The sequence below is a fragment of the Protobothrops mucrosquamatus genome, unplaced genomic scaffold, assembly GCF_001527695.2.
Source record: "Protobothrops mucrosquamatus isolate PMUCROS unplaced genomic scaffold, P.Mucros_1.0 scaffold935, whole genome shotgun sequence".
NCBI lineage: Eukaryota > Metazoa > Chordata > Lepidosauria > Squamata > Viperidae > Protobothrops > Protobothrops mucrosquamatus.
In genome coordinates this window covers 169,795-185,259 of record NW_015387185.1, presented here as the reverse complement: position 1 = coordinate 185,259, position 15,465 = coordinate 169,795, and the positions used below count along the sequence as shown (strand labels likewise).

The 15,465-nt window shown below is 38.2% G+C and overlaps 1 protein-coding gene across 1 annotated transcript in view; it reads right to left on the bottom strand.

The window, feature by feature from the left end:
* The window catches only part of LOC107290598 (rho guanine nucleotide exchange factor 37), a 46,793-nt gene extending 41,862 nt beyond the window's left edge, over positions 1-4,931 (bottom strand). The window contains exon 1 of the mRNA XM_029284779.1: positions 4,881-4,931. The gene's annotated coding sequence lies outside the window, so the exon portion shown is untranslated. The remainder of the gene's footprint in view (positions 1-4,880) is intronic.
* Between the last annotated feature and the right edge of the window lie 10,534 nt (positions 4,932-15,465).

Sequence of the window (15,465 nt, the reverse complement as noted above, 5' to 3'; positions counted from 1 at the left end):
CTTGTAATCACACAATTCCATTGGCTGGTAAGACCCCGTTGCTAGTTAGCCAACCAGCAACGGGCATGAAACTGTATGCAGATGGAGAAGGGCAATCACCCTTAATGGGTGATCAATGGAGAAGGGCAATCACCCTTAATGGGTGATCAGGATGCGCATAGGGGATTAAGGGGGGGGAATACAAAAGAACACAACATTTTAGTCTGCAGGCTTTTGATCATCTTTGTTGCTCTTCTCTGAACTTTTTCCAAACTCTCAACATCTTTTTTGTGATATGGTGACCAAAATTGGCTGCAGTTTTCCAGGTGTGGCCTTACTAGGGTTTTATAAAGTGGTACTAATTTGAGGAGGATTGTTTATTTAAATGTTAAACATGTGATAAATAATATTATTGATCGTCAAAAATGTAAATGTTCGAAGTTTTAGAGTATGCTATAAGCTTTTGTTTAAATGTTAATGGGTAGACTAATGTCAAATATTTTCTCCGAGAAAAGGTAAAACTATTCATGGCACATGTATTTCGGCTTTCATCAGACTTTTTCTCATTAGTCTCAAATGTGATGCGATTGTTCTAAACCAGGGTTTGGTTACAGATAAATTAGCAAGCTCAATACAGAAGTGTTTTCTTGTTTAATTAAAGTATGTGGAAAGAAATTCACATTGAAGACTTTGAAAATGCAGACTTTTCCTTCACATGTAAAGCACAGCTTTAACAGACTGAAAACATGCAGGGTTTTTTGGACAGAAGCCAAACTTCTGGAAGATACAAATTCTATCCCGTACAATAGGAAAAGTGTTCTAGAGAAAACAGGGATTTGCATCTATTCGCCAGCTGCTAACTAAAGGGCAGGATGACTGTATTGCTGTGTTTGGGGTGTGATAAAGAAGAAGTTGGCATATTTGAGCCTAGAACATATCAGTTCATCAAAAGACAGAAGACGCCACTCCAGAAAGAGAACAATGTGTAACAGCCAGGAGATGAATATTTGTGAGAGCAACAGAAAGAAGCATAGTCAGTAAGAGCTATGTGCAAGCAAAAGAAAAACAATCTGTAGTCTGAGATAAAGGATGAAATTTACTTCCAAGTGATTCACCAATTTGGAATTTCCAAGAAAGAGAGACATTGAGACAAACAAATCTACAACATGAGCCAGTAATCTAAAAAATACTCTGTCTACATACTGTATTAGGAAAAGAGAATTTGAAAGTGAATACAGTTTATCTACAGCACTTAAAACAGCAATGCCAGAAGTAAAAGTAGAGATTTTAATTCATTTATTTATTAAAGAAACTTATATAGTCACCACAATGCATCTTTATGTATCAGGACTCCGGGTGGCTCACAATTACAATAAAAATGTAAAAGAAACAATTAAAAAATATAGCATCCAAACCCTCCAAAAACAACAGCATGTCCACAAAGTTAAGAGGAATTACAGAAAAATTATTTAAGTGAACGGGCTTATACAAAACTATCTCGACTGCAGAAAATTAATATAAGATAGGGTTGTTTATGTTAGTAAAATTGACATATTAGCTGTGCATCTTTGAAGCAACACACAGGATACTTCAAGGGGTAAATCTGTACCAACTTGTCTGTCCTGCCTTTCCTTGAACCATAGGGTTACAAGATATCTAAACAGGATACACTAACATTTTAATATTTGTATATACATTCATTGGAGAGGAAAGGATCATAAGTCAGTAAAAACACACAGAGATTAAGAGGCATGTGCTAGCACCTGCTGTTTGCCTGTGATGCTTGCTGCCGAGAGCAGTTAGGAGGCAAAAGACTTCAGGATATAATTGATTAACGTTTTGACAATTGTTAACTTGCTATTAGCACTTATTAGGGCACTGTTTCTCAACTTCAGCAACTTTAAGATGTGTGGACTTCAGCTTCTAGAATTCCCCAGCCAGATGCTGGGAAAGTCTGAGAGCTGAAGGCACACATCTTAAAATTGCTGAGGTTGAGAAATGCTATGTTAGGGAACACAGAAAGAGGGCTCAGTTAGATACTAAAAAAGCCAGATAATATTTGATTTTTAAAGCTATGCCTGCTGAGTGGAAGACATGTTGAATCATCCAAAATGAACCCACAATAAAGTATCATAAGAGCTCTTGTGAAGCAATTAGAGAATGGTAATTGTATACTGGTCCCTAACTGGCCATGCTTTGTAAAAGTGATAAAGAAGGTGGTAGCTTCTCAGCTGCAGGCAGTTCTGTAGAAAGGAGATTATCTTGGCCAATTTCAGACTGGCTTCAGAGTAGGATAGGAATTGAGCTTACCTTGGACATATTAATGGATAAAGTTTGGGACTTGACAAAGGGAAAGTGACCCAGTTGATTTTTTTTGACTCCTTAACAATTTTCAAAAACAATAATATTCCTCTGGAACACTTGACAGACTTGGGAATAGAAGTATTATGGTAATGGTTCTGCTCCTATCTCTCAGGTAAATTTCATATGGAATCTTCTGGAAATGGTCTGTGAAATAGCATCTAGTACAGTACGGTATATATGCTTTTCAATATCCACAATAGTGGATAGTTGGCATACAGCACTTCATTTGCATCTTCTCATTCTAAGATCCACAATTCCACACAAAATCTGTCAATTTTCAGCAACAATTTTCTTCGGCAACCCCTTTTTCTTTTTTCCTAATTAAAAGTGAGAAATAGGAGACTTGCTTCCATTATCATTTTAACTTTCCCACATCCAAAAGAAATGGAAAGAGTTTGCTTTTCAGAAGCCTCCATTTTAATTCCTGTCCCTTAACCTCCACTGAGAAATCAAAAGAAAGGGAGATAAATACTGGCCTCATGCTATCATGGCTTTTAGTGGAATTGAAAATGAAGGCAAATACATGTGTCCCAGGATAATGTTGCAGGATCCCATCTGAGTCAGTCACCTAGACCAGAGGTTTATTCTTCCAAGCTGTCAGACTCATGCTGGAGCATTGACCTTCAGAAGTCTCCATAATGTATGCACTGCACTCTTCTATGCATAGTATTTATGTGGTACCTGACTGTGTGTGGCTTATAGTTGTTAATTGGGGTGTTAATGGCCAGCTATTAAATGGTGGCATTCCTGAAAGATGGATCTGAAGCTTGATCTCTTTTTCATTCTTCAAATTGAAGCAATGTCCAGGGTCATGTTTGATTAGCTATGGCTGATACGCCACATTCATCTTTAAAATGATTTTCAAACTACAGTATAGCACACACCAGTGAACTATGTAACCTCAAAGATTGACTATTGTGATATGTTCTGCTTGGGGTTGTCCTTGTGTCTAATCTGGAAATTTCAGATGTTATAGAACTGAGCAGTCAAAGTGGTTTCTAGAAGAACTCAAAGACACATTATAGTTATTCTACAAGAAGTGGCTACCAGTTTGTTTCCAAACAAATGTAAAATGCTACATCTTGGAACCAGATTACTAGAGAAGATTCCTCTTGCCTTATAATTCTTCTCCTTCTTTTCTTTGAGATTATCTGAGGTGATTTGTCAACAGTTGCCATGGACAATTTTAATATAAACTAAGTATAAGATGATACTTGATATTTGCTGTAGAGACACAACAGAAAGGATGTGGATTTTTCTAAAACTATGGCTTAAAGATTAGAAAAAAGATATATGAAGATATTAAGTCTACATTAAAATTCAGAGTGATAGTTTTGCTGTAACTTTCCTATATCAAAGTAATTCTGCCAGTTGTACTTCCTAATCTTAGTAGATCAATGTGACTCTGGAAAGCAAGGAATATGAGGGTTCCTTCCCTGAATGCTAGGGGGAGATGAAAGGGCTTAACCTTGGAGTTGAATCAGAAATGTTGAAAAGTGGATGTCATATTGCTCAACAATACACACACACACGCACGCACACAAACACACATACTCACATGTCCCAAATTCAGTTCTTCCCCCCCTCTTTCTCTACGGATATATACATATGTTTATGTGTATACATGCATACATACTGTATATATTTATACATATATGTGTATGTGTGTACTGTATGTATGTATATTCACACATGTATACATACACATAAAATGTGTGTGCATACTTGCATATAACTGAAGAGTTAATTCTGGGCCAGTCACTGGCCATGTAGCTACAAACTAAGTTTCTACAGTATATCTAGCATCCAGATTTTTAAAACACTAAGTCCTATTACAAGGACAGCAGTAAATAATGAGGAAAAGCTGGGTATTTTGCCATATGAAAGTACAGTACAGATCAGTATATAGAAAAAAATGTAGCATAACATCTGTGAGATTGTAACACTCCATGGAGAACTTAACTAACATCAAGAACAAGGCCAACATCTCTGCCTATAATAATAATAAAAACCTCCTCATATGCACCCTGCTTTTTTAATATCTATATTCTGACTGTTCTTAATAATGGGGAGCCATCAAAATAGGCCTTCGGTAATGAAATGTCAAATCCCAGCAGCAACACTCTAACACATGTTCCTTCTAAACATGTAAACACCATATATGCACTACCCAGGAAAAATGGCATTCAGGCATGTTTGGTTTCTTTATTTCCCCCCATCCCCTCCTCCATTATCCTTTTGCCTTATGTTATTAATAGTGGCAGGAAAATAAACAAACTCTAACCAATGTCAGTTGGCATGACATCCTGTCTCAACTTGTATCTGCTTTAATTAATTTTCAGGTCTATCCTGTGCACCAAAGCTCTGTCAGAAAGTTAATGGTGGAAAACTTACTAGATTAGTGAAAATCATGGAAAGAGTAGCTTTTCCCCTCCATTCTTCCTGACCTTGCTTTCTCCCGAAGAGAGTGGAATGAGAAGAATCTGGAATGTGTTTATGTAACCTTTCCAGTCACCCAGGCTAGAACAGAAACCTACCTGGTTTTGATGAATGGCTATCCTGTAGATTTTGCTAAGTATACATCTGATTGACCTGCTGTGTTGGAAAATATTTTCACTACCGGCAAGTCACTTTCAGATTTTTCTCTTCTGGCTTATTAATGCTTACCTGCGAATTAGCCCAGAGCTTCCAGCTTGTTCAAGCTGCTGTGCTGCTCTTTAAAGGAGTTAATGATAAATCCCCGCGCTCCAGTTGTTACGTAGGCTGAAGGCCCAGCCCCCTCGGCTAAGTGCATGTGGGCTGTTTACTGCAGAAGTAGGCTGTGTCAGCTGAGAGTTTCTGTTCTGTACACTCCCTATGCAGCTAAACGCAGCCAAGGCAACCAATTCTGTGGCAGCTGGCCAGCTCTGGAGCTTGCTGGATGAAAATGGAAGGTGGCCTGCCAGGGAATCAATAACCAGGGACAATTCGAGACAGGGGGAACAGGGTAAGGTCAAAGAACTTCCAAAGCCCGAAGAACCTTCATTTCAAAGCCTAAAGAAGCCTAAAGAACTTTCATTGCCCTCAGCTTGCTCCAGGCACAACATCCATGGACAGCTTTCTTTGCTTTTAATGGACAAAGGGGATTTCTGACAGCTGTGAGCAAACAAACTGTGTGGCATAAATGTCCTGACAAATATAAATGGGCTGTATTATTCCCTGCATGCCTAACTGGGGGAGGAGGGACACGTAAGCTTTCTCCTAAGTCTGCTTTCTGAGCATTTATTAATTACCCAATTTTTGTGCCATAATAGCCCTAGATGAAAACAGATTTGATTGAGAAGGGACACAAATTATTCCAGCAGAAGAGGTAAGGTTTATGCTTATTACATTTTCATATCTTTACAAACTTGCTCCAAGGCAGAGGAATTGAAAAAAGAAGCAAACGGACAGGTTTCTCGGCTTAATGACACAATTGTAAAAAGAAGCAAACAGACAGGTTTCTCGGCTTAATGACACAAGTTTCTCTTTCTCTTCCCAAATATCTCTCTCTCTCTCTCTCTCTCTCTCTCTCTCTCTCTCTCTCTCTCTCTCTCTCTGCAGAAAGCCTTGCAATTCCTATCATATCCTATCCTCAAGTAAAGTTGACCCTGGAGGATCGAGAAACTTCCAGAGGACTATCAACAATTGCTTATTGTACATGCTAGGATCTTAGCAGCATTTCAGTTTAAATGGATCTCAGGACATTTGCTCCACTTCTATATCTGATGAACAGTCCCTCCCGGCCATCCTGTCCCTTTTATGTTATCACTGACCGCTTCCCTGACTAAACCCCTTTAGATCTCTTGAGACTTCACCTCCAGGAATTCTTAGACAGTTGGGACTACACTCCTAAAATTCCTTATTTGCCTAAATCAGACTTTCCAGGCTGATACTGTTCGGTTTCATTGGAATAAACAGTGTGGGAATGACAGAAACTATCACTTAATACAGTACATTTGGGTTGTTATTAGTATACCAGCTGCCAGTTAAATAATTTGCAGTTAACTAAGCCTTAAATTAAGTAATTGCTTATAAAAAATTTAAAAATTTAAATAGAGCACAATTGCCCAAATTAATTAGCATCAGTCCACACAACAGCTTTATTTTACTGCAGTTCAGTAAAATGATTACCTAAAACAGGTAACATTCCATAGTTTTAAAGTTATTCCCGCCCCCCCCCCATCCATCCAGGAGCATCCTATACCTCATATTGCCATTCCAGCTCTCTTGCTTGTATGGCCATTTTCCTCGTGTGAATGGTGAGAAAGAAAAAGATGAAGTCAGTATAATATTAGGGCAAGAGAACTCAGGTATTAAATTTCAATGTTTTAATTCCAAGATATCTATTTATAGTTGGCAACGGAGTAATGGGTTCTATTGTTCTGATGACTGCACATTTCAGAGCAGATAAAGATCTGTTCAATGGTGTGACCCGCATTCAGCAAAACATTATCTTTCAGGATTTAAATCTAATTTCACCACCAGCCAGGCTGATCTCACCTAAATGTTTGCTGAGGGTTGTTTATTTCAGATCAATTTCTTCTCTGTGTTTCCATTAGCTTCCCCTGCCAATCCAAAGCTTTCTTTCTATTTTATTCTGTCATTTTTCTCTGCCACAGGCCTCAGCCTGCAATTTTTTGAGATATGCCATTTCCCTAATTATACAAAATGGCACAACTAGAAGGATGGTGGGTGGGGAGGGAATGCAAGGCACAGAAAAGTGCTGCCATGCTGGTCACTGTAATTAGGAATGCCAGCATTAAAGCATTAGGAGAGTAAAATGTCATTCTTTGCTAGCAACAAAGTAGGAGAAAATCAGTGTAAAAATGAGAGACTGTAGTAACACTGCTCACCATTTAACAGATCGAAAAATTCCCTGTTATGACAATGCAGAGAAGACAGGATCAATAAACAGGGTCTTATGTGGGGGGGGGGAAAAGGTAAAATGAACAGAACCTTACTTTTCTATGGTGGACTGCAGGTATCGTGGAATAGAACTAGATAAGGAAGAAAGTGATATCTAAATAATAAGAAACCCATTCTATAAATCAGTAGTTAAATCTGAACGTGGAATCCAGTTAATCTGCATCACAGAGAATGGCCTTTGTTTCCTGAGATATCAAAGACTCCCAAAGTGATTTTTAAAAAAAATGCATTGCATTATTGTCTCTGGGTCAGAAAATGCATTTTGCAAGAGAAAGCGGGGAGATAATGTTTTAGGACAATCCATATTTAGGGATCCTATCCTTATTGAGATCATTATCATTAAATAATAATCAAAAATAGTATTAAGATTAAAAATAAAAAAGGTGAGATGGCGACACAAGAGGCTGCACATATGTAAGCTCCATCTGATAATTTAAAATTTTATACTATAAATATTGGATAGGAACTTTTTTTATTTGAAGCTCACAGAATCAATATCAGCTGTGGTTTGACTGCAATAAGCTACGTTTGCTGCAGAAATGTGGTATGCCAATAATAAAAAAATGTAAGCTAAAGGTAGAATTCCATGCATTTTTATCTCACAACATTTATTTAGTTCTCCCAACTATAATACAGACAGTTAGTAAAGAGTACTTACTGCAAAAAGGTAGAAGAAAGTTTGAGAACATACTACATGTAAGTAGGAGAGCTGTTACTATCATTACTATTTAAATACCTAAATACTTTGTAATACAAGATTACAAAGAGGGAGGATAATAATAATAATAGTAGTAGTAATAATAATAATAATAATAATAATAATAATAATAATAATAATAATAATAATAATAATAATAATAATAATAATAATAATAATGGAAGGGACCTTGGAGGTCATCTAGTCCAACCCTCTGCTCAGGCAGGAAACCCTATACCATTTCAGACAAATGGCTGTCCAATCTCTTCTTAAAAACTTCCAGTGTTGGAGCATTCACAGCTTCTGGAGGCAAGTTGTTCCACTGATTAATTGTCAGGAAGTTTCTCCTTAGTTCTAGGTTGCTTCTCTCTTTGGTTAGTTTCCATCCATTGCTTCTTGTCCTGCCTTCAGGTGCTTTGGAGAATAGCTTGACTCCCTCTTCTTTGTGGCAGCCCCTGAGATATTGGAACACTGCTATCATGTCCCCCTTCGTCCTTCTCTTCATTAGACTAGACATACCCAATTCCAGCAGCCGTTCCTTATATGTTTTAGCCTCCAGTTGCCTGAAGCCAAACCGAGATCACAGATTTTTTTTCCTTCTTAAACAATGGCTTAAGTTCCCAAATGAAGGCCATCTACAGTGAAGCCATCTGACTGATCAACAGGGCTTTGCTCTATGTTTCTTGGTTGAAATTGGAGTAAACCTAGCCAAAGAATTTGTCCTCATGTATCAACAAAATTATGTATGGACAACAAATAATACTCCTAAACTGGTCTATATTGGGAGGTGAAAAGGCTGAGGATATCATTGACCTTCCAACTCTAGGCTAAAAAGACTGGTGAAAGAGAAACTTTAGGCCAATAACATGCTTGGGTATGATGTTTAAATTACTCAGTATCATAATAGAAAATAATACCCGAGTTTATTTGGAAGAAAATAACATCTTTCTAACAGAAAGAAAGGGAATTAAAGGAAAAGCAAAGTTATAAAAGATCAACGTTTGATTAATAGTTATTGAAAAAAGCCAAAAGAAGAATTTGCATATGGTCAGAATTGATTATAAAAAGGCATCTGATTCTTTACTCCATAGCTGGATTATCAAGTGCTGGAAACACATGGTGTCAGTACAAACATTGGAATATTTATAGCAAAAATCAGTGGAATACAGAATTGGTGGCTGGAAAAGAAAAATATGGGCATGTCAAATTAGGAGAGGCATCTTGCCATGATCCTACTTTCAGCACTTTGGAAGGAAAAAAAAAATCTCAGCTATCAAACTGCAAAAAATGCTAACAAAATGCCACATTTGTTTTATATTGATGATCTGAAGCTTTATGGAAAATTAGAAATTGAAATCCAGTCACTAAAAAGTACTGTACCAATTTTTAGCACAGATATAGCAATGGAATTTGCCTAGAGAAGTATGGCGCAGTAGCAATAAAGTGGAATAAAATCACAAACAGCAATGGAATTGAAATGCTAAATAGCCAAACCATCAGAAGCCATTAGGATGAAGCCTACAAGTATCTGGGCATTTTACAGTTAGATAACATCAAACATGAATAAGTTAAAATGTGATTAGTAAGGAGTACATCCAAAGAGTAAGAAAACTGAATTGCGGTAAACAGCATCAAAGCTGTCAATGCCTGGACTGTACAAAACAACACACTGTGATGCAATATGCTGCTGGAACTATTAGCTGGATACAAATTTAACTGTGGCAAAAGAAAGCAAAGATGGCACTAATAAGTAATAGGCACCTTGGTTGCAACCCCAAATCACCGAAGCACCATTTGAACACAATCTGCATTGACAAAATCACCATCAGTCAACTGCAAAAGGTAGCTTTATTTGGAACAGCTTAAATCAGGCACGCTGGCTGAGGAATTCTGGGAGTTGAAGTCCATAAGTCATAAAAGGGCCAAGTTTGAAGACCCCTGGCTTATATCTTGCCTTGTTATATCTTGAGTCTCTGGCTTATTTCTTCTTGCTCCTTCCTAGGTTCCAGGTTACAGTGATGTAATAATCTTAGAAGGTAAACTAGCAGAAGGTTTTTCAGTGCAAGAAAGCTGTAGAAAAGTTGCCATTCAACTCTAGACATAACAACTACTTGACCTACAAATTATTACTTCAGCTATATATACTTGGATCTTTCTGATACTTCTTTCTATTCTGCTGTTAGACATCACTTGCTACCACAGACAACATTTAAGACGCAATTGCATCAATACAGTCTTTGACATAGTGATAATTATCTATTAGATCTAGTAGACAGTTAAGAGTTGCAATTTTAAAAAATGGCAAGAAATTTAGATATAAGGTTGGAAAGGCAACTTTCCACATAATCTAGATCAGGGGTCTTCAAACTTGGCCCTTTTATGACTTGTGGACTTCAACTCCCAGAATTCCTCAGCCAGGGCATGCTGGCTGAGCAATTCTGGGAGTTGAAGTCCACAAGTCATAAAAGGGCCAAGTTTGAAGACCCCTGATCTAGATTTTAATAAAAACTTTACTATAAGATTTTTCCCCATTATCTAATTATAATAACAACCACAATAACCTAAGGAACCTAATTACATTTTTGCATTTAATCAGCAATAAGATAGCATGGCTAACTAAAATAACCTGAAGCTGAGTTTAATGGAGAAGGAAACAAAGAAGTATCGGTGGATCCAGCTATACAAAACAAATACATGTTTCCCCACTTCTTCCTTGAGTTGATGTAATTCTGGTTTCTTCCGCTGTTTTACAGATTTCTAATTTTTACAAACTTCAGCCAAGTTTCAGCACCTGCTTAGTTGTGTTTTTAAGAACTGCTAAATAATGCAGGTTTTTTTTTTTAACCAGTCCTTCTTCCCCTTCTTGATGCAAAAGATGCAGGTGTCTGCTATTGTTGAAGGGGATTCTTCTCATTAGTGCTTTCAGATCTTCATATGATATTATTGTAAATTGCAGACACAAAGCAAAAATGTCTAGTTTGTGTCCTGCTGTTTGAAGGAAATGGAAATGTTCTTCAACAACACAAATTTAAATTCAAAACATGCTCAACAGAAGACATTCCTTTTGAAGTTACTTCTTATTCTATGCAAAATGGAATGGATATCTTAGTTGAGGATCAACTTCAAAGGTTTATGCACCTTGTGCATTCAGTTTTACATATTCAGGCAGCATGGCAGGATTTACCCAGATCTTCTATCTCCATTCTCTGTCATTTCCTTTTATCTTTTTATCATGTTTCTCTTTCCTACTCTATGTTTCTTTACACAGAGATTTTTTCATCTAATTTACATTCATTGTTATTTTGGAGAACTACTAATAGGAGACAGCTACTAAATACAGTGATGAAAAAAATAGTGAGAAGTACTTTGTGATGTTATGACAGAAGTTTTGCTTGCTTTTGCTTGTGGCCCAATATTGGATGCAAATATATAAATTGCTGTGCTTGCATTGTGATGTCACAATACACATCTCATCACTTGGTTTCTCTCTCCCATATCTGTGGATGATGGGATACCAGATGTTCAACATCTGTACCTATATCTGAGAGCAAAAACTGTTAGATAAAAGGAGAGGTAGAAATGGGCTCTAGATCCAACCAAGGTGTATAGCAATGCTGAAATCTACAATATGAATTTCCAAAATAACAGCAGTAAGGCATTATTCTGCTTTATTTCTTTGATTAGGGTCATAAAAATAGAACTAGTAAAAAATAAAAACATTGAAGATTTGGAACAAGATATGCAATATTTCATACACTTTCTATGGCATTTCCATAAAATTTACTTATGGCATAACTTCAAAATGGTTATTCTTTACTAAATTCAATGTTCTGCAAGAGGTTTTTGCCTCTGAAAATTTGGAAGTTTACATTCTTTGACTCCATAGATATGGGAAGAACAACAATTATTCTATATATAATAGTATGCTGTCCTTGCACTGATGTTACTTGATCATGTAATCCCTCTAACCTGTAAAATAACTAATGTTGGACATATGGAACAAGCTTAATTTTTCCCTAAACAACTCTAGGTATATAATTCTGTGAGCTGTAAATTAAACCAGGCAAGAATTATTAATTAAAATACTCTTACTCTAGTCTAAACCTGTATTGATTTGTTCCAAAAGCCTGTCAAAAATTAATGTAATTATTATTAATTAAAAACCTTTGGTACCGTCTTCTCCAAAGTAGTTTTGCCTACCCACTGCAGAGAAAAGATGGTCAGACATGAACCCAGACACTGTCCTTCTGTGTGAATGGCCCAAAGTTGTTGAATACCTTTTATCCTGAGGTTTGGGCAGAATATTCTGTATTAGTTTTTTTAGAAGACTGTCAAAATGGCTTTGTTTGTATGAGCTTTGAGAATTGATTTTAGATTTGGGGACAGCTTATATTTTCTTTTGGTTTTATGGTAAAGCAGGGCTATCAATGATATCTCTCCTTTTTGATATATTTATACTAGGTGACATATTGCTGCATGTCAGTGAACTTTTCTTTAATGGGGATGTGGTTGCATAAATTGCCTAGAGTCTTGGGAACTGGGCAGTAAAGAAATATATCATATATACTATATAAAAAAAGAGATTCTATTAAGTCCAATATAAAAGATGTTCCTATCTATTACTGTAACTTACAATTTTTTGGAACTTCACTCTAGTGAATTGATTCACATTGCAACAATGCTTCTTCTTTTCATATTTTACATTTATTTTTATGAAGAATGTATAAAAACACTGCTGAAATGAACTTGAAACAAAAAAAATGCAAGTAGCTATAGGCATGATTTAATATTAAACTACCTATGTACAAACCAACAACCACGCCTATGTATTATATATTTCTTAGGTAATGGAAAAGCTGACACTTGATGGTATTAATGCAATTATCAGAATTATCACAAATGCATTCAGTTACATTTGTGTGTGTTTGTGTATATGACAGAGAGAGGGAGACAGACAGACAGACAGACAGACAAAGACTGTGGTTTATTAAAGCCAGGAAACCATTTATCTGGGTAGCCTAGAAAAAAATAGAACTTTCCAATAAGGTGAATTATTATTTTTTATTCAAACAATGAAAAGAGAAACAAATCCCCGGTACATTCACTATCCTGTGTCTCACAAATATAATAGATTTGTTTAGCAATTTCCCATTAAAAAAACCTAGCATATTCAAACTGGTCTATTTATTTACATTGTATTGGTTTGCATATAAATAAAAATAGCTTGTGTGAGTTATTCTGGTTTTCTATTGCTATACAGGTAGTCCTTGATTAATGGCCATTCATTCAACGAACGTTCAAAGTTATTGCAGTGCTGAAAGAATGGTACCTACACATGTACTCAATACCGGAAGGTCTCAAATTGTAAATTTGGGACACAGAAGCAAAACTGAAAGAGGGAGTTCCTCATCCCTTCTCAGTGTGGACATGGGAGACTTTGCTGACTGCTGAGACTAGACTAGGCTCCGCACAGCATCTAAATACCAGAATTCTTTTTCAACAGCCTTTGCACTCTTCACAACAGCGCCTGGAAAAATCCCAGCCTGCTCCTAAGCATTGCCTAAGGTGATCCATTGAAGACCAGGGTGTTCACCTTCTCCCTTTTCCAACAATCACTCTTCCTGGAGTCTTTTATGCTAGATCAGCGGTTCTCAACCTATGGGTCGCGACCCCATTTGGGGTCGATCGACCATTTCACGGGGGTCGCCAAGCAAGGCTGTCCGCCATTTTTTTTGTCTGCCATTTTCCCCCCTTTTCCGGCGGGTGCCTTACCTCCCTTGAGCTGGGCCAGCTGGTGGTCGGCCTGCTCTGTCTCTGCCGCTTGCCAGCTACGCCTCGGCCGGCGCAGGGGGCGGAGCCACGCATGCACAGCGCTCCCGGGCAGCGAAAGTCCTCGACTTACGACCGGTTGGGTAGTCCTCGACTTACGACCGGTTTAGTCCTCGACTTACGACCGGTTTAGTCCTCGACTTACGACCGGTTTAGTCCTCGACTTACGACCGGTTGGGGGTCGCGGCATTAAAAAGGTTGAGAACCACTGTGCTAGATTCTGGTGCATGCAGTCCTGGAAGATGCAACATCTCTTCTCTTCCATCTCTCAGAAGAGAATGATCCCTTTTGAATGTCAGATTTCACCTAGAGGCAGGACTATTAGCAATTAGAAAAACTCACAAGAATCTAAGAACTCCTGGTAAGTAATTCCTTACTGAAGAAAACTTAGGAAGCCATAATACAGTTAATGCTGTATTTCAGAAGCAAGCCCTTTGTGCAGAAACAATATTTAAACTTTTGTGCCTCTTTCTTAGTCCTGCACTATGGAAAGATTCCTCACTCTTTCCTCTGTGCAAAAGGGCCATTTTGCATCTGTTCCTTATTTAGCAATGACCAGATTTTTTTTTCCACAGACCCTTTCACAGATAGGATCTTATGAGTTTGGGTTTCTTAGGGCAGACTTGCAGCATGCTCAACTTCAGAGATTCAGGGTGACCTTCCCCACTGGAAGAAGCCTTGTAAGGCAAGTAAGGTGAGACAGATAAGAGTGTCTTGGCCCTGCCTGGGTTGTGTCAAATGTGTGTTGCAGCAGTGGTTACTGTGAGCTACAAAGGTTACAGAAGGAGAGCCCAGGTGCCAGGTGTGACTTCTGGAAATGATCCAGTTGTGCATATGCGAAACAGATTCTGAACAAAGTATAATAAGGTGTGTGGGGGGGAGATCACATAAACTCATTAATTATTTTAAGGGATCGTGATACCACAAAGGTTGAGAAACCCTGCTCTAGATCAGTGGTTCTCAACCTTTTTAATGCCGCGACCCCCCAACCGGTCGTAAGTCGAGGACTAAACCGGTCGTAAGTCGAGGACTAAACCAGTCGTAAGTCGAGGACTACCCAACCGGTTGTAAGTCGAGGACTTTCCCTGCCCGGGAGCGCCACGCATGTGTGGTTCCGCCCCCTGCGCCGGCTGAGGCGTAGCTGGCAAGCAGCAGAGACGGAGCAGGCCGACCACCAGCTGGCCCAGCCCAAGGGAGGTAAGGCACCCGCCGGAAAAAGGAAAAAAAAATGGCGGACAGCCTTGCTTGGCGACCCCCGTGAAATGGTCGATCGACCCCAAATGGGGTCCCGACCCATAGGTTGAGAACCACTGCTCTAGATTACATCTGATTTAGAAGAAAACATTGATTTGTTTCATAGATTTTTTTAATTTGCATTAGCCAATGCAGCATTTGGTTATGGCCTCTTTTCTCTGTTCACATCCATCAGCACTGAAAGGGATGTAGTTGGTTTTGAGCATAATACACCTTTGCTTTTTATGAAAACAAAGAGCACTAGCAATAGCACTTAGACTTATATACCGCTTCCCAGTGCTTTACAGCCCTCTCTAAGTGGTTCACAGAATCAGCCTATGGCCCCCAACAATCTGGGTCCTCATTTTATCGACCTCGGAAGGATAGAAGGCTGAATGAAACATTCCTCCCTGCCT